The 17,644-nt window shown below is 43.3% G+C and overlaps 1 protein-coding gene across 1 annotated transcript in view; it reads right to left on the reverse strand.

Moving 5' to 3' along the window:
• The window catches only part of LOC129860120 (zinc finger protein 91-like), a 398,291-nt gene that overhangs the window by 221,279 nt on the left and 159,368 nt on the right, over nucleotides 1-17,644 (reverse strand). The gene's annotated exons all lie outside the window — the stretch shown is intronic.

Here is a 17,644-nt window from a genome sequence, read left to right on the forward strand (position 1 = left end):
AGACCCAGGGTCTCGAGCTTGATGAGGAGTTTGGAGGGTACTATGGTGTTAAATGCTGAGCTGTAGTCGATGAACAGCATTCTCACATAGGTATTCCTCTTGTCCAGATGGGTTAGGGCAGTGTGCAGTGTGGTTGCGATTGCGTCGTCTGTGGACCTATTGGGTCGGTAAGCAAATTGGAGTGGGTCTAGGGTGTCCGGTAGGGTGGAGGTGATATGGTCCTTGACTAGTCTCTCAAAGCACTTCATGATGACGGAAGTGAGTGCTACGGGGCGGTAGTCGTTTAGCTCAGTTACCTTAGCTTTCTTGGGAACAGGAACAATGGTGGCCCTCTTGAAGCATGTGGGAACAGCAGACTGGGATAAGGATTGATTGAATATGTCCGTAAACACACCAGCCAGCTGGTCTGCGCATGCTCTGAGGACGCGGCTGGGAATGCCGTCTGGGCCTGCAGCCTTGCGAGGGTTAACACGTTAAAATGTTTTACTCACCTCGGCTGCAGTGAAGGAGAGCCCGCAGGTTTTGGTAGCGGGCCGTGTCAGTGGCACTGTATTGTCCTCAAAGCGAGCAAAAAAGTTATTTAGCCTGTCTGGGAGCAAGACATCCTGGTCCGCGACGGGGCTGGTTTTCTTTTTGTAATCCGTGATTGACTGTAGACCCTGCCACATACCTCTTGTGTCTGAGCTGTTGAATTGCGACTCTATTTTGTCTCTGTACTGGGACTTAGCTTGTTTGATTGCCTTGCGGAGAGAATAGCTACACTGTTTGTATTCGGTCATGTTTCCGGTCACCTTGCCCTGGTTAAAAGCAGTGGTTCGCGCTTTCAGTTTCACGCGAATGCTGCCGTCAATCCACGGTTTCTGGTTTGGGAATGTTTTAATCGTTGCTGTGGGTACGACATCGTCAATGCACTTTCTAATGAACTCGCTCACCGAATCAGCATATTCGTCAATGTTGTTGTTGGACGCAATGCGGAACATATTCCAATCCGCGTGATCGAAGCAGTCTTGAAGCGTGGAATCAGATTGGTCGGACCAGCGTTGAACAGACCTGAGCGCGGGAGCTTGTTGTTTTAGTTTCTGTTTGTAGGCTGGAAGCAACAAAATGGAGTCGTGGTCAGCTTTTCCGAAAGGAGGGCGTCAGGGTTAAGGGTCATGGCGTCAGGGTTAAGTGGCATTGCCACTAAGAATGGTAAGGCCATTTGCATAGACAGATATACCCCTATGGGAACTCCCACCAGCGGTAAACCTGCTCCTATCTTAACTGGCCCTAAACCACAAACTCAACACTCTTTTGTCCAGTTGTAAGATTAGCAACCTTTTCTGCTCTCGATAAAAACTAATTGTCCTCATTGTTGTGATCATCTCTTTCCATGATGACCATCTGCTTCTGGGTCACTGCTCCAGTCCAGCGTCGGTCCCTATCGCTCAGGGCTCCTTCTACCCTCTGTCAGGTTCCCACAAGGGGACAACCTACTGTTCTCATTAGCACTCCTGTGCTAATGCAGAGGAGGGCACCACTGGAACTGGCGAGGGCCCATCGCCTTCTGGATCAGGAACTCATCTGAAGTGCGACACGTGGATCCAGGTATCTCTCTCAGTAACCTTCACCATGGTGGGGGTGGTCAGAAGAACTTGGTACTGGCCTCTCCAACGGGGGTCCTTTCAACTCTTTCTCCTGAAGTCCTTCACCACCACAAAATCACCTGGGTTAAAACAGTGTTCAGTTCCACCTGCTAGATCTGGTAAAGAAGCCTTCACCCGGGGGAAAAGTCTTAAGAATACTGCGAAATGTGCATTTGTCATTCGCATAGGATGGCCAGTCAGCACATCGTGTGGAGAGAGACCAGTGACTGTATGGGAACTGCCTCTCATACTCATCAGTGCCAATGGAAGCACTTTCACCCATGTCAGCCTTGTTTCACCATTAAATTGGACTAATTTAGTTTTCAGAGATTGGTTTGCCCTTTCGACCGCACCAGCAGATTGGGCATGATAGGCACAATGAGTTCTCAAATCAATCTGCAAAGCCTCTGACAAGGATTGAACAATCTTACTTACGAAATGCCGACCGTTGCCAGAATACATTTTTGACGGCAGACAGAGATGGTCGCCTCACTTCGAGTCCTTAGGAAACTATGCAGTATTTAGTTTTTTTATATATTATTTCTTACATTGTTAGCCCAGAAAATCTTAAGTGTTATTACAGGTGCATCAAAGCTGGGACCAAGAGACTGAAAAACAGCTTCTATCTCAAGGCCATCAGACTGTTAAACAGCCATCACTAACACAGAGAGACTGCTGCCTACATACAGACTCAAATCATTTGCCACTTTAATAAATGGATCACTAGTCACTTTAAACGATGCCACTTTAATAATGTTTACATATCCTACATTACTCATCTCATACGTATATACTGTATTTTATACCATCTATTGCATCTTGCCTATGCCGCTCGGCCATCGCTCATCCATATATTTAGATGGACATATTCTTATTCCATCCATTTACATTTGTGTGTATAAGGTAGTTGTTGTGGAATTGATAGATTACTTGTTGCTGTTAGAACTAGAAACACAAGCATTTCGCTACACTTGCATTAAACATCTGCTAACCATGTGTATGTGACCAATAACATTTGATTTGATTTGATCTCTCTCACGAGTGCTTTCGCACAACAGCCGCTGTGGCTCTCCTGCAAGGGAAAGCTTCAATCCATTTAGAAAACATGCCAACAATCACCCAACAATAATTATTCCCCCACAAGGGATCAACTCAATGAAGTCCATCATTAAGTGCTCAAAGGGTCCTTCAGGCCTTGGATGGGACGCGGGGGATATTGAAATGCCGCATCCATCATTGTTAGTCAAACAAATCAAACATTTATTGCAGAAATGTTCTGCAGAAACAGTCAAACCTACTGTACACCAATATTTATTTACAAGATCCACCATTCCTCCTTTAGACACATGATCCTGACCATGTGACACTTTTGTGAGGAAGTGGAATGTACAACGGGGCAGGTCTGCTCCACTCATCCAGCCATACACCCGAGGCGTCCTTATGACAGCACCCAGCCCACTTGCGTTTCTCTGAATCATCAGCCGTAGCCTGTAAAGCAACGATATCATTAACAGATAAAAAGTTGGTGGGAGCTGGAACTATCGCCATCTGTCAGAGGGGGCCTGATACTTTATCACTGAGGTTAATGAGGGGAGTTGAACAGCCTCTAACAGACAGGACACAAGCTTACCGTGAGCAATTTGTTTTCCAGAGAAAGTCAAAAACCCTCTATTCTTCCACAATGTTCCAAAGTCATTCACTACAACGCATATCTACTGTCGGTGTATATGTTAACAGAGCTATCTTTAGCCGAAATACAAGCTTTAGTCAAACCAAATAATTATTCTGCAGACAAGTGCGATGGGAGCCTTGCACTCTCCATCGTATCTAAAATAGTCACAACTGCGTTACCAACTAATAGGGTCTTATTTATCATTACGCTGAGCAGACCCTTCTACAAAAAACTCTAAATCCAGATTTTCTAATGGGGTGTCTCAAGTCCAACCTAGGCCTACAGTCAATCTCAATAGCCAATCACAGCCCTCACAAAACAAAAACATGTCAAACCAGTTATAATTATAAAACAAATAACGTTATTGATATCAATTTAAAAAGCTTCTATGAAAATGTATATCAAATCAGAATGAAATAACAGTTGGACTGATCTACAGCCTTCTTAGACTCAACTATCAGCAAAAAAATGATCAAAGAAATTACCTAAAAGTAAATATTAGACACTGTTAAACATTCAGGTGAAGAAAAGCACCAGGTATGGACAGCACCAGGTATGGACAGCACCAGGTATGGACAGCACCAGGTATGGACAGCTTTCCCATACAATTTTATTTGACATTCTGGGACAAAGTAGCGGCCCAATTTACTCAAGTGACAACACACGTTCTGTATCAAACAATTTCAGTTATACTAAATTCAGGAAAATCTGGAGAGTCCCCTACTGATTATAGACCCACAAGTTTAACAAACTGTGACAGTCAAATAATAAAGCTTCTAAGAATGGCAAAAGTATTACCAGACTAACATATCAATCTAACAGGGTATATTAAAAATAGACAAAAAAAAACACATTTCAGTTTAATACAATACGCAAAAAAAAAAGATATAGATTTATCAAAAATGGTGGTTGATGCCGAAAAGGCTTTTGACTGTCTTGAAGGGCCTTTTCTATTCAAAACTTTAGAAACTTAAAATTTGAGCAGAAAAAAAGACATTTTATAAAAAGATTGTATAAATGTCAGAAAGCTAAAATATACAAAAATATATTATCTGATGAAATAGTTTTATAAAGGAGCACAAGACAGGGATGTCCCCTCTCCCTCCTGTTTGCACTGGCAATTGAACCGCTTGCAGAAAGAATTAGACAGGACCCAAACATAACAGGTATCAGTATTGGTAAACATGAATATAAAATAAACTTATTTACAGATGATCTCCTGATATACCTGACCAATATTGGACAACAAAATATGAAATACTTTGGATGCTTAATAAGTGACAACAAATAACAAAACACTATATAAAGATAACTTTATTCCATTACATAACAATATGACAGCAGATATAATTAAATGTAATAATCTTTCCAATCTGACAGGTAGAATAAACCTCTAAAGAATGGCATGGCTCCCAAAGTTTTAGTATTTATTTTCCATAATACCAATTACCCCACATTCTTTAAAAAGTATACTGCCATAAGACTGTATATGGACAAATAAAATTCATAGAATAAAAAGGAAAGTTTCACATCTTCCTAAATCTGAGGGTGGTTTTAACCTTCCAGATTAGGAATTGTATCAGGAATCAACTCACTACTCAAGGCTGTTACTTTCGACATATGGTTAAATGCACTAAAGAGGAACAATGGGTGTTTGGTTCATATTGAAGATGTGCATGTTCATCCCCAGAATATTTTACATGTTTATATTCAAAAGATAAAGATAAAAACATGAATAACTTCATAGTTAAGAACATTATAACAATATGGAAGAAGACGAAACGTATTCTACAAGAACCAACATCACTCCCTTTTGAGTTCATTTAGTAAATATTTTCTTAACTCTATTTGTTGAACTGCATTGTTGGTTAAGGGCTTGTATGTAAGCTTTTCACGGTAAGGTTGTATTCGGCGCATGTGACAAATCAAATTTGATTTGATTTATGGAACAATCCCTGGATAGCGTTTCAGAATTCATCGATAAATTGGTCCACATGGAAAACTAAAGGCATAGAAACTGTAAAAGACTTGGTAATAGGAAATAGATGCATCTCAGTGACAGCTCTATAAAGCCATTTTGGAATGACCAATGTAGATATTTTCAAATACATTCAACTTAAAGGTTTTATATCACAATGTTGATTTGAAATAATATTAATATGATAGGTAAACTTTAGAAAACCTTGCAGAAAACCTATACAACTGACAATCTCTTAGAAAAAACAAAAAAACTACTGGAACCAAGATTTAACAATAACTGATATTGAAGTTGGAAAAATCAGAAAATCCCATCGACTGGATGAGTCACTATTATGTCGGTGGATGGAAATGATCCAGACATTATGTTGAATATAAGAATAATAAACCTCATTCATCAATCTGACTCCATTGCTATGTGAACGCTATAGACCTATAATCGTGTCCAGTGGGTATAGCCAAGGTTGTGAACCTTTCGTCACCACTCTGAATACTATAAGATGCAAGTGTCTAGGTTTACCGTTAAGCAATTATTAAGAGGCTGAGGAACAAGGAGCTAATATCTTACAATCTATGACTTAGCATTAAATGATTGATATAACCTTAGCTCAGAGATGCACAGTTAGACCGAGCATGTAAGCTATGTACAGTGCATTCTGAAAGCAAACTAACTGCATTTGATACAATCATCTTGGCAAAGGAGAAATGCTCACTAACAGGGATGTTGCACAACATTTGAGAGAAATTAGCTTTTTGTGAGTGTGGAAAATTTGACAGAGCGGCAAAGATTATTGTTTGATTTGAGATGGGAGATCCTCCCTCCCCGCTTTTTCCGTTGACATGACGGGCCATTGCCCGGTTCAACCCTGGCCAGTGTAATAACACTCCCTCAATGAAAGTGCACTCAGTGAGAGGACACAATTAAACATGTTTAAGTACTTTTAATTTAACAAAATTACGAATACACTTGGTTTAACTGCACAGTGTTATTTCAATATGGTTCAATAAGGATAGAAGATAGATTAGTCAAACAGGGAGCAACCAAAATGGAGGTCTGGTGAGGTGACCAAACAATAGTGACACTACATGGAACATTCATTCTTGTATTGAGTGGCCTTCCAACTTGCAAACCCTTTCAACACCCCATTGTTTGAGCTTAATATACTGTATCCCTGGAACCATAATGAGGATCAGGCTGTTGAAATGCAGTCGATTATGTAAATAGTCTTGTAGAACTCTGATATTGATGGTCCATTTGAGGGTGAGTCATTGATATGAATGTTTAGAGTGAAAGAACTGTGAACTCACCTGTGATGGCCCACGTCTACCAAAACCTTTCCTATTGTGTTAGTCGGCACCACAGCATTTTCGGCAGCCATTGTTCAAAATGTGTTCATACACACAGTAACAATGGGAGGGGATGTGGCAAGCACAGGGGAGGACCAGTAGGTTGATCTCAGATTCTATTCAGAGTTGACAGATTGACAGTGAGGACAAACCCAGCCTGCCTCTCTCTTTCCACACTGTAAATCTACAGTCACTGGGTCCTGATTGTGACAGTGGAGTCTAGTTTGCACTGCAGAATCCAGAGATGCCATCAGTAGACAGGTTTCCATTGACCCAGGATTATTAGACAAAATATCCCACAGAAAAAAAATTCGGGAAACATTGAAGAACCACAGTCACATTACGTGGAGGTGTAAGAATGATGCTGCTAAGATCAGAGATTCATCTCCTGAGTACATACTGTACCTCGTCCCCTGAATACCAATCAAGTAATCTGACTTCTAATTACCGTTTATATTTTTAGTTTTTCCCTCACTCAACTTTTTTTGCGTTTTGTTGCTAACCTTACTTTGCTACCTGACAACTTCACGGTTTTTACTTTTTAATTATCGTTTATATTTTTAGTTTGTCCCTCAGTTTTTTCCCTTGGATGTGGTTCGGCAGGACCTCCACCAGCCGAAGCTAAGTAGTAACATTAACACGATGCCTTCTAATTGCAGTCGCTGTACTCATAATATACAGGAGAACGAGGATAGCTGTGCTGCAAGTCAGACGCAATCGTTAGGCAAGGGTCATTTCAGTGTAGGAAAGGATGAAACGGCATCTGTGCCACCAGTAAGTACAGATAGTAGTATAAATCCCCTCACACGGTCCCCGCAGCCGGACAACTTTCTCATGGCTTCTAGAGGGAAATGATGTAGGAATGCTCAACCGGTGTCACTCATTCAGCCGACAGAAACTTTCAACCGGTTCTCCCCATTAAGCAGCAAGTCGGAGTCGGGGTCTGAGACGCCGAAGCCTCCCACCATTAGCTCTGACAAATTGAAAACCCTAGTCATTGGCGACTCCATTACCAGCAGTATTAGACTTAAAATCATTCAGCGATCATACACTGTTTACCAGGGGGCAGGGCTACCGACGTAAAGGCTAATCTGAAGAGGGTGCTGGCTAAAGCTAAAACTGGCGAGTGTAGAGAGTATAGGGATATTGTTATCCACGTCGGCACCAACGATGTTAGGATGAAACAGTCAGAGGTCACCAAGCGCAACATAGCTTCAGCGTGTAAATCAGCTAGAAAGATGTGTCGGCATCGAGTAATTGTCTCTGGCCCCTTCCCAGTTAGGGGGAGTGATGAGCTCTACAGCAGAGTCTCACAACTCAATCGCTGGTTGAAAACTGTTTTCTGCCCCTCCCAAAAGATAGAATTTGTAGATAATTGGCCCTCTTTCTGGGACTCACCCACAAACAGGACCAAGCATGCCCTGTTGAGAAGTGACGGACTCCATCCTAGCTGGAGGGGTGCTCTCATCTTATCTATGAACATAGACAGGGCTCTAACTCCCCTAGCTCCACAATGAAATAGGGTGCAGGCCAGGTAGCAGGCTGCCAGCTTAGTGGAGTCTGCCATTAGCACAGTCAGTGTAGTCAGCTCAGCTATCCCCATTGAGACCGTGTCTGTGCCTCGACCTAGGTTGGGCAAAACTAAACATGGCGGTGTTTGCCTTAGCAATCTCCCTGGAATAAAGACCTCCTCCATTCCTGCCATTATTGAAAGAGATTGTGATACCTCACATCTCAAAATAGGGCTACTTAATGTTAGATCCCTCACTTCCAAGGCAGTTATAGTCAATGAACTAATCACTGATCATAATCTTGATGTGATTGGCCTGACTGAAACATGGCTTAAGCCTGATGAATTGACTATGTTAAATGAGGCCTCACCTCCTGGTTACACTAGTGACCATATCCCCCGCGCATCCCGCAAAGGCGGAGGTGTTGCTAACATTTACGATAGCAAATTTCAATTTCCCCCCCAAAAAACAACGTTTTCGTCTTTTGAGCTTCTGGTCATGAAATCTAAGCAGCTACTCAATCACTTTTTATAGCTACTGTTTACAGGCCTCCTGGGACATATACAGCGTTCCTCACGGAGCTCCCTGAAGTCCTATCGGACCTTGTAGTCATAGCAGATAATATTCAAATTTTTGGTGACTTTAATATTCACATGGAAAAGTCCACAGACCCACTCCAAAAGGCTTTCGGAGCCATCATCGACTCAGTGGGTTTTGTCCAACATGTCTCCGGACCTACTCACTGCCACAGTCATACTCTGGACCTAGTTTTGTCCCATGATATAAATGTTGTGGATCTTAATTTATGTTTTTCCTCATAATCCTGGACTATTGGACCACCATTTTATTACGTTTGCAATCGCAACAAATAATCTGCTCAGACTCCAACCAAGAATCATCAAAGGTCGTGCTATAAATTCTCAGACAACCCAAAGATTCTTTGATGCCCTTTCAGACTCCCTCTGCCTACCCAAGGACGCCAGAGGAAAAAAATCAGTTAACCACCTAACTGAGGACCTCAATTTAACCTTGCGCAATACCCTAGATGCAGTCGCACCCCTAAAAACTAAAATTATTTGTCATAAGAAACTAGCTCCCTGGTATACAGAAAATACCCGAGCTCTGAAGCAAGCTTCCAGAAAAATGTAACGGAAATGGTGCCACACCAAACTGGAAGTCTTCCGACTAGCTTGGAAAGACAGTACCGTGCAGTATCGAAGAGCCCTCACTGCTGCTCGATCATCCTATTTTTCCAACTTAATTGAGGAAAATAAGAACAATCCAACATTTATTTTTGATACTGTCGCAAAGCTAACTAAAAAGCAGCATTCCCCAAGAGAGGATGGCTTTCACTTCAGCAGTAAAAAATTAATGAACTTCTTTGAGGAAAAGATCATGATCATTAGAAAGCAAATTACGGACTCCTCTTTAAATCTGCGTATTCCTCCAAAGCTCAGTTGTCCGGAGTCTGCACAACTCTGGCAGGACCTAGGATCAAGGGAGACACTCAAGTGTTTTAGTACTATATCTATTGACACAATGATGAAAATAATCATGACCTCTAAACCTTCAAGCTTCATACTGGACCCTATTCCAACTAAACTACTGAAAGAGCTGCTTTCTGTGCTTGGCCCTGCTATGTTGAACATAATAAACGGCTCTCTATCCACTGGATGTGTACCAAACTCACTAAAAGTGGCAGTAATAAAGCCTCTCTTGAAAAAGCCAAACCTTGACCCAGAAAATATAAAAAACTATCGGCCTATATCGAATCTCCCATTCCTCTCAAAAACAATTGAAAAAGCTGTTGCGCAGCAACTCACTGCCTTCCTGAAGACAAAACAATGTATACGAAATGCTTCGGTCTGGTTTTAGACCCCATCATAGCACTGAGACTGCACTTGTGAAGGTGGTAAATTACATTTTAATGGCGTCAGACCGAGGCTCTGCATCTGTCCTCGTGCTCCTAGACCTTAGTGCTGCCTTTGATACCATCGATCACCACATTCTTTTGGAGAGATTGGAAACCCACATTGGTCTACACGGACAAGTTCTGGCCTGGTTTAGATCTTATCTGTCGGAAAGATATCAGTTTGTCTCTGTGGATGGTTTGTCCTCTGACAAATCAACTGTAAATTTCGGTGTTCCTAAAGGTTCCGTTTTAGGACTACTATTGTTTTCACTATATATTTTACCTCTTGGGGATGTCATTCGAAAACATAATATTAACTTTCACTGCTATGCGGATGACACACAGCTGTACAATTTGATGACACATGGTGAAGCCCCAAAATTGCCCTCGCTGGAAGCCTGTGTTTCAGACAATAGGAAGTGGATGTGTAACTGATGTGAAATGGCTAGCTAGTTAGCGGGTACGCGCTAGTAGCTTTTCAATCAGTTACGTCACTTGCTCTGAAACCTAGAAGTAGTGTTGCCCCTTGCTCTGCAAGGGCCGCGGGCTTTGTGGAGCGATGGGTAACGACGCTTCGTGGGTGTCAGTTGTTGATGTGTGCAGAGGGTCCCTGGTTCGCGCCCGAGGTCGGGGCGAGGGGACGGTTTAAAGTTATACTGTTACATTGATGCTGTTGACCCGGATCACTGGTTGCTGCGGAAAAGGGGGAGGTTGAAAGGGGGGTGAGTGTAACGGATGTGAAATGGCTAGCTAGTTAGCGGGTACGCGCTAGTAGCGTTTCAATCAGTTACGTCACTTGCTCTGAAACCTAGAAGTAGTGTTGCCCCTTGCTCTGCAAGGGCCGCGGCTTTTGTGGAGCGATGGGTAACGACGCTTCGTGGGTGTCAGTTGTTGATGTGTGCAGAGGGTCCCTGGTTCGCGCCCGAGGTCGGGGCAAGGGGACGTACTAAAGTTATACTGTTACAGATGGCTGCAAATGTTCAACTTTTAAACTCGGACAAAACAGAGATGCTTGTTCTAGGTCCCAAGAAACAAAGAGATCTTCTGTTGAATCTGACAATTAATGTTGATGGTTGTACAGTCGTCTCAAATAAAACTGTGAAGGACCTCGGCGTTACTCTGGACCCTGATCTCTCTTTTGACGAACATATCAAGACTGTTTCAAGGACAGCTTTTTTCCATCTACGTAACATTGCAAAAATCAGAAATGTTCTGTCCAAAAATGATGCAGAAAAATGTATCCATGCTTTTGCCACTTCTAGGTTAGACTACTGCAATGCTCTACTTTCCGGCTACCCGGATAAAGCACTAATAAACTTCAGTTAGTGCTAAATACGGCTGCTAGAATCCTGACTGGAACCCAAAAAATGTATCATATTACTCCAGTGCTAGCCTCCCTACACTGGCTTCCTGTTATTAAGGCAAGGGCTGATTTCAAGGTTTTACTGCTAACCTACAAAGCATTACATGGGCTTGCTCCTACCTATCTTTCCGATTTGGTCCTGCCGTACATACCTACACGTACGCTACGGTCACAAGACGCAGGCCACCTAATTGTCCCTAGAATTTCTAAGCAAACAGCTGGAGGCAGGGCTTTCTCCTATAGGTCTCCATTTTTATGGAATGGTCTGCCTACCCATGTGAGAGATGCAGACTCGGTCTCAACCTTTAAGTCTTTATTGAAGACTCATCTCCTCAGTAGGTCCTATGATTGAGTGTAGTCTGGGCCAGGAGTGTGAAGGTGAACGGAAAGGCACTGGAGCAACGAACCGCCCTTTCTGTCTCTGCCTGGCCGGTTCCTCTCTCTCCACTGGGATTCTCTGCCTCTAACCCTATTAGAGGGGCTGAGTCACTGGCTTACTGGTGCTCTTCCATGCTGTCCCTAGGAGGGGTGCGTCACTTGAGTGGGTTGAGTCACTGACGTGGTCTTCCTGTCTGGGTTGGTGCCCCCCCCTTGGGTTGTGCTGTGGCGGAGATCTTTGTGGGCTATACTCGGCCTCGTCTCAGGATGGTAAGTTGGTGGTTGAATATATCCCTCTAGTGGTGTGGGGGCTGTGCTTTGGCAAAGTGGGTGGGGTTATATCCTGCCTGTTTGGCCCTGTCCGGGGGTATCATCGGATGGGGCAACAGTGTCTCCTGACCCCTCCTGTCTCAGCCTCCAGTATTTATGCTGCAGTAGTTCATGTGTCGGGGGGCTAGGGTCAGTCTGTTATATCTGGAGTATTTCTCCTGTCTTATCCGGTGTCCTGTGTGAATTTAAGTATGCTCTCTTTAATTCTCTCTTTCTTTCTTTCTCTCTCTCAGAGGACCTGAGCCATAGGACCATGCCTCAGGACTACCTGGCACGATGACTCCTTGCTGTCCCCAATTCACCTGGCCGTGCTGCTGCTCCAGTTTCAACTGTTCTACCTGCGCCTTTGGAACCCTGACCTGTTCACTGGATGTGCTACCTGTCCTAGACCTGCTGTTTTCAACTCTCTCTTGGTCATGTTCTGTTATAATCTCCACCCGGCGCAGCCAGAAGAGGACTGGTTACCCCTCATAGCCTGGTTCCTCTCTAGGTTTCTTCCTAGGTTTTGGCCTTTCTAGGGAGTTTTTCCTAGACACCGTGCTTCTACACCTGCATTGCGTGCTGTTTGGGGTTTTAGGCTGGGTTTCTGTACAGCACTTTGTGACATCAGCTGATGTAAGAAGGGCTTTATAAATACATTTGATTTGATCTTACATACAGGACTTCAAGTTGTAAAATAGTGAAGTACTCCTTTAATGGAGTGGTAGGCTCTATGAAAGGCATGTTTCACCCCAAAATTTTATTTTGTTCATTAGTACACTGCAATCACGTTTTCAAGAACTTTCAGTACAAAGCAAAAAGTGTGTCATGATGATGATGATAATAATGATATGAAAATGACAAATGACAATTGCCTGTAATTTGCATCATCAGACTGTTTTGCTGTGTACTGCAGTGTACCCTAATCCTGGTCCAGGGGATCCAAAGGGGTGTGCTTTTTTGTTTTTGCCCTAACACTCACACACTGGATTCAACTAAACAACTCAAGCCTTTGAATTGAATAAGGTATGAGAGTGCTAGTGCAAAAACATACACGTACACCCCTTTGGGACCAAGGTTGGGGAACACTGCTGTACTGAAAGTCCTCCATCTTCAGAACTTCACTGCTGACGTGCACATTATTGGGATTGTATACAGGGTGAAGAAACCAAGGTGGACATTTGTAATTTGATTGAACTATCCCTTAAATTACAGTTCCTTTGGAGTTATATTTAGTTAGAGGTGCATTTGCTCTCAGCATGTGTTATAAATAAACATTAATTTATTTTATAAAGAAAACGGCTTTTGTTATCTCTTAAATGTTGTTTACCTTTGCACTTTAGTTTACACCACTGAGGAGGCGGCGACGGCAGCAGTAGTAGCAACTACCGCCTTCTCGTGGCATGGGATCGGGCCATCCCAATGATCCCGGAATGCACGGAAGGTTGCACTGTGGTAGTGGGGGAACAGGAAGTTCCCGGCAGGCGTGCACCATTCTTCAGAATAAAGATAGCGCCAGAACGGAGCAGTCAAGAAGATAACCTTTGTTTGTGTCCGTTTCAATTTAATACTACAGGTATGTAATAGCGCGTTTAAACTTTACAATATCGAAAGAACATGTCATTCCATGCTAGGTAACAAATCCATTAAGGTATTATCAGGTTTGGTAAAGGTTTGATGTGTAATTTCTGTGTCAAACCGAGTGAAGAACGTGGTAAACTATTTTACAAGTCACATAGCTAGAGACGTTGGGTTTGTCTGAGTGGATGTACATATTTTTCTCAAGGTAATTTCATAAAGAATCCATTTATTTGAGATTTCTTTGTTGCATGTTATTGGTTTTGTGTAAAATTGACGAGCTGGTAAAATGGCGGCGCCCGCTCGGTCTGTTACTGTAGTGTGAACGGGAAATACAATTGTTTCTTGATTGAAATAATACAATGAAGACGTGGTTGTTCAGGAAAATAGTAACAGTGCTGCCTAAAACAAACAGTGACCTTGTAATGTACTACATGGTTTTTGAGTCATTTTATGTGATTTTAGGAAATCTACTATAAAGTGCTTTTACGTTGTGTCCTTTGTGTCTGTTTTCAAATCACAATTTATTTGTCACATGCGTCGATTACACCATGTATAGACCTTAAAGTGAAATGCTTACTTACAAGGCCTTAACCAACAGTGCAGTTTTAAGAAAATACCTTAAAGTAAGAGAGAAGGATAATTAAAGAGCAGCACTAAATAACAATAGCGGGCAATATACGGGGGGTACCTGTACAGAGTCAATGTGCGGGGGGCACCGGTGTCGAGAATTATGTACTTGTAGGTAGAGTTATTAAAGAGGCTATACATAGATAAAAGTAGTAGCACCAGTGGGTGGTGGTGGGGGGGCAAATGCAAATAGTCTGGGTAGCCATTTGATTAGCTGTTCAGGAGTCTTCCTTGCACCACACAGTCAGGTCTCTGACCTCTTCCCTATAAGCTTTCTCATCATTGTCGGTGATCAGGCCCACCACTGTTGTGTCATCAGCAAACTTAATGGTGGTATTGGAGTCGTGCCTGGCCGTACAGTCATGAGTGAACAGGGAGTACAGGAGGGGACTGGATTCACACCCCGGAGGGGCCCCCGCGTTGAGGATCAGTATGGTGAATGTGTTGTTACCTACCCTTGCCACTTGGGGGCGGCCTGTCAGGAAGTCCAGGGTCCATTTGCAGAGGGAGGTGTTTAGTCCCAGGGTCCTTAGCTTAGTGATGCGCTTTGAGGGCACTATGGTGTTGAACGCTGAGCTGTAGTCAATGAATAGCATTCTCACGTAGGTGTTCCTTTTGTCCAGGTGAGAAAGGGCAGTGTGGAGTGGAATAAAGATTGCATCATCTGTGGATCTTTTGGTGCAGTATGCAAATTGGAGTGGGTCTAGGGTTTCTGGGATAATATTGTTGTGAGCCACGACCAGCCTTTCGAAGCATTTCACTGCTCCTGTTTGTGACTGCTACGGGTCGGTAGTCATTTAGGCAGGTTACCTTAGTGTTCTTGGGCACAGGGACTATAGTGGTCTGCTTGAAACATGTTGGTATTACAGACTCAGACAGGGAGAGGTTGAAAATGTCAGTCAAGACACTTGCCAGTTGGTCAGCGCATGCTTGGAGTACACGTCCTGGTAATCCGTCTGGCCCAGCGGCCTTGTGAATGTTGACCTGTTTAAAGGTCTTACTCACATCGGCTGCGGAGAGCATGATCCCACAGTCGTCTGGAACAGCTGATGCTCTCATGCATGTTTCAGTGTTCCTTGCCTCAAAGTGAGCATAGAAGTTATTTAGCTCGTCTGGTTGGCTCGTGTCACTGGGCAGCTCTCGGCTGTGCTTCCCTTTGTAGTCTGTAATAGTTTGCAAACCCTGCCACATCCGACGAGCGTTGGAGCCGGTGTAGTACGATTCGATCTTTGTCCTGATGTTAGTCCTGTATTTGTTGTCAATGCTGAGCTACCTGATCTACTGAAATGAGATCAGTGCTTGATTTGGACAGGAGCTCACCGGAGCAGAGTACTTGCATTTCTACTGCTTGAGATCATGTTCCTCTTATAGAATATTTGCTCAATAAATATATACATTACCGGCACCCGAAATGAGCACAGGCACCTATTTCAGTCCAAGTCAAGCACTGAATTAGATAATTGAACAAGAAATATAATATATTTTTAGGGAATAAAGTGCCTGAAGTGTCAAGACTAACTCCTGTGTCTTTTTTTGCTGTATTACTACAGGCCGACTCAGATTAAGTCTGAGGCCGTTAACATCAACAGTGGGGACAAACCCAGCCTGCCACTCTCCTTCCACACTGAGTAGAAACCTACAGTCACTGGGTCCTGATTGTGAGAGTGGAGCCCAGTTTGCACTGCAGGATCCAGAGATGGCATCAGTGAAGCTGGAAGACTGCAGTCAAACACTGGAGCTGAATGTCAACATGAAAGATGAAGAAGAGGAGGAGAAGATTGGGACATCTGTTTCTCATGGTAAGAGCAGGTTCTATCTAACTAAGTGTGTTATTCGTTCCAACTTCCCACTGTGCATGAAAAGTTGTGTAGAACTGTTTCATGATGAACTGTTTCAATGAGAAAGTAGATGTTATTTCATGCTACTGAGGCTTGTATGGTTTGACACCAGTATTGTCAGCATGTGTTTTATTCACTGGGCTATCTGGAGTGCTCAGGGCCAGTTGAACAAGTTCTCATTTACAACTGCGACCTGGCCAAGATAAAGCAAAGCAGTGCTACACAAACAACAACACAGTTACACATGGGATAAACAAACGTACAGTCAATAACACAATAGAAAAATCTATATGCAGTGTGTGGAAATGAGCTAAGGCAATAAATAGGCCGTAGTGGCGAAGTAATTACAATTTAGCAATTAAACACTGGAGTGATAGATGTGCAGAAGATGAATGTGCAAGTAGAGATACTGGGGTGCAAAGGAGCAAAAAAATGAATAACTGTTTGTGGATGATGTACATGGATGGTGAGCTGCTCTGACAGCTGATGCTTAAAGTTATTGAGGGAGATATGTCTCCAGCTTCAGTGATTTTTGCAATTCGTTCCAGTCATTGGCTGCCTTTCCTTCCAGTTCTCTTCTGCCAAAGGAGGAATTGGCTTTGGTGGTGACCAGTGAAATATACCTGCTGGAGCGTGTGCTATGTGTGGGTGCTGCTATGGTGACCAGTGAGCTGAGAAGGCGGGGCTTTACCTAGCAAAGACTTATAGATGACCTGGAGCTGGTGGGTTTGGCGACGAATATGAAGCGATGGCCAGCCAACGAGAGCATACAGGTCGCAGTGGTGGGTAGTATATGGGGCTTTGGTGACAAAATGGATGGCACTGTGATAGACTGCGTCCAATTTGTTGAGTAGAGTGTTGGAGGCTATTTTGTAAATGACATCGCCGAAGTCAAGGATCAATAGGATAGTCCGTTTTACGAGGGTATGTTTGGCAGCATGAGTGAAGGATGCTTTGTTGTGAAATAGGAAGCCGATTCTAGATTTAATTTTGGATTGGAGATGTTTAATGTGAGTCTGGAAGGAGAGTTTACAGTCTAACCAGACACCTAGGTATTTGTAGTTGTCCACATATTCTAAGTCAGAACCGTCAGCGATCGGTTGAAGAGAATGCATTTAGTTTTACTTGCATTTAAGAGCAGTTGGAGGCCACGGAAGTAGAGTTGTATGGCATTGAAGCTCGTCTGGAGGTTAGTTAACACAGTGTCCAAAGAAGGGCCAGAGGTATACAGAATGGTGTTGTCTGCATAGAGGTGGATCAGAGAATCACCAGCAGCAAGAGCGACATCATTGATTTATACAGAGAAAAGAGTCGTCCCGAGAATTGAACCCTGTGGCACCCCCCTCAGCGTGGCTGAGGTGCACACATGACCAGCTCGGAAACCAGATTGCATAGTGGAGAAGGTACGGTGGCATTCGAAATGGTCGGTGATCTGTTTGTTAACTTGGCTTTCGAAGACCTTAGAAAGGCAGGGTAGGATAGATATAGGTCTGTAATAGTTTGG

The sequence above is a fragment of the Salvelinus fontinalis genome, chromosome 7 (genome assembly GCF_029448725.1).
Source record: "Salvelinus fontinalis isolate EN_2023a chromosome 7, ASM2944872v1, whole genome shotgun sequence".
Lineage (NCBI taxonomy): Eukaryota > Metazoa > Chordata > Actinopteri > Salmoniformes > Salmonidae > Salvelinus > Salvelinus fontinalis.